This window comes from Nicotiana tomentosiformis, chromosome 3 (genome assembly GCF_000390325.3).
Source record: "Nicotiana tomentosiformis chromosome 3, ASM39032v3, whole genome shotgun sequence".
Taxonomy (NCBI): Eukaryota; Viridiplantae; Streptophyta; class Magnoliopsida; order Solanales; family Solanaceae; genus Nicotiana; species Nicotiana tomentosiformis.
This window is the reverse complement of record NC_090814.1, coordinates 106,417,694-106,420,071: the sequence shown is the minus strand read 5'-3', so window position 1 is coordinate 106,420,071 and position 2,378 is coordinate 106,417,694.

The window sequence follows — 2,378 nt, the reverse complement described above, 5'->3', positions numbered from 1 at the left end:
GGACTACGGACGTATTCCGGGAGATCCCCCTTATACTACATATTTACTTTGGGACTACGGACGTATTCCGGGAGATCCTCTGTACTGTATATTTACTTTGGGACTACAGACGTATTTCGGGAGATCCCAATGTACTGCATATTTACTTTGAAACTACGGACGTATTCCGGGAGATCCTCCAGTACTGCATATTTACTTTGGGACTACGGACGTATTCCGGGAGATCCCCTTGTACTGCATATTCATTTGAAACTATGGGACGGTATCCCGAGAGATTTCCCACTACGTTTACCTTGTTTATAGCCGAGGGCTCCCTTAATTGTTAAATTTTCAAAAATTTCTTTATGTGTGTTACCATAAATTCTACTTATATCTTTTAGTGTCTAATTTATTATATTTACGTAGGGCCTTGACCTGACCTCGTCACTACTCAACCGAGGTTAGGCTTGGCACTTATTGGGTACCATTATGGTGTACTCATGCCCTTCCCTGCACATGTTTTCGTGTGCAAATCCAGGTATGAGCTATCAGCCTTGGGGTTAGTGCGTGCTGTTGATTCTAGGAGACTTCAAGGTAGTTCTGCTTGTGTCCGCAGATCTTCGGAGTCCCCTTCTACTCCCTCGCCTAGATACTTTCTTTATTATCCTCACACTTTTGTATAGAGCTACATAGATTATCGCAACTTGTGACTTAGTGATATTCCGGGTCTTGGAAAATTATTTTGTATATGCCGAGTGGTACTACTCTTGGCTATTTATAATAGGTTGTTTATCTTTAAAATGTTGTGTTTCTTTATATTTTTCGCAATATTAGGCTTATCTAGTCGTAAAGACTAGGTGCCATCATGACACCTTATGGAGGGATAATTTGGGGTCATGACAAGTTGGTATCAGAGCACTAGGTTCGTAGGAGTCGCGAGTCACAAGCCGATTTATTAGAGTCTCACGGATCGGTGCGGAGATGTTCGTACTTATCTTCGGGAGGCTATGTAACTGTTAAGAACAATCACATTTCTTTGATTTCCTTGTCGTGCGAGTTATTGACACCAAAAATTCTAAGATTCTATTCTATTCTTTCTCACAGATGGTGAGGACCCGCAATAGGAGGGGCACAGGCTCCCGCAGCCCGCACTCTTGAGCAGAGGGTCCAGGTTGATCAGGCCCCAGAGTATATTCCTATGCCCCCAGTGGCTCCGGTTCAGCATGAGATCAGGGTAGCTGCTTCTGAGGTAGAGCAGCTCAGACTTGAGGGGTACAAGAAGTACCACCCACCTACTTTCAGCGGACTAGATTCAGATGATGCGCCGGCTCTGGTTGCTACAGTCAGAGAGAGGGTTCGTCTCTTCATTGAGGGACTCCACCCCAGTATTCGGACCAGTATGGCCAGGGAGTTGGAGATGGACATCACTTATCAGCAGGCAGTGAGCATTGCCAGGAGAGTGGAGGGCATGTTCGCCCGTGACCGAGAGGAGAGAGAGGCCAAGAGGTCTCGAGAGACTAGTCATTATTTAGGAGCTCGTACACCAGCAGCATGCTATGGTAGGGGTTTTGTGAGTCGCCCTGTTCATTCAGCTCTTCCAATAGCCAGCGGTGTCCCAGCTCCTCCTAGACCTCAGGAGCCCTATTATGCACCGCCAGTATCCAGTATGCCTCCTACTCGAGGTGCTATTATCGGCCAGTCCATCAGGCCAGGTCCGAGTCAGTCTCAGTCGCCGCGTCCTCCAAGAGGTTATTTTGAGTGTGGTGACACTCGTCACCTGGTTAGAGATTTCCCCAGAGCCAGGAGGGTGCACCTCCACAAACTTATCAGCCTCCATGTGGTCCACCGGGTCCTCCGACCATACTTCTAGCACCAGCTGCCACCCCACCTCCTCAGCCAGCTAGAGGTGGAGGTCGGGGAAGTCGAGGTCGCCCTAGAGGGGGAGGCCAAGCTAGGTACTATGCCCTTCCAGCCTGATCAGAGGCCATTGCTTCAGATTCAGTCATCACAGGTATCGTCCCTGTCTGTCATAGGGATGCATCAGTATTATTTGACCCAGGCTCTATGTATTCATATGTGTCTTCTTTTTTTGCTCCACATTTGGGGATATCTCGGGATTCTTTGAGTTCCCCTGTTTATGTATCTACTCCTGTGGGAGATTCTCTCATTGTGAACCGCGTATATCGGTCGTGTTTGATTGCTCTTAGTGGTTTTGAGACCAGAGCCGATTTATTATTACTTAGTATGGTAGATTTTGATGTTATCTTGGGCATGGACTGGTTGTCACCCCATTATGCTATTCTTGATTGTCACGCTAAGACCGTGACGCTGGCTATGACAGGTTTGCCAAGATTAGAGTGGAGAGGTACCTTAGAGTATACTCCCCGCAGGGTCATTTT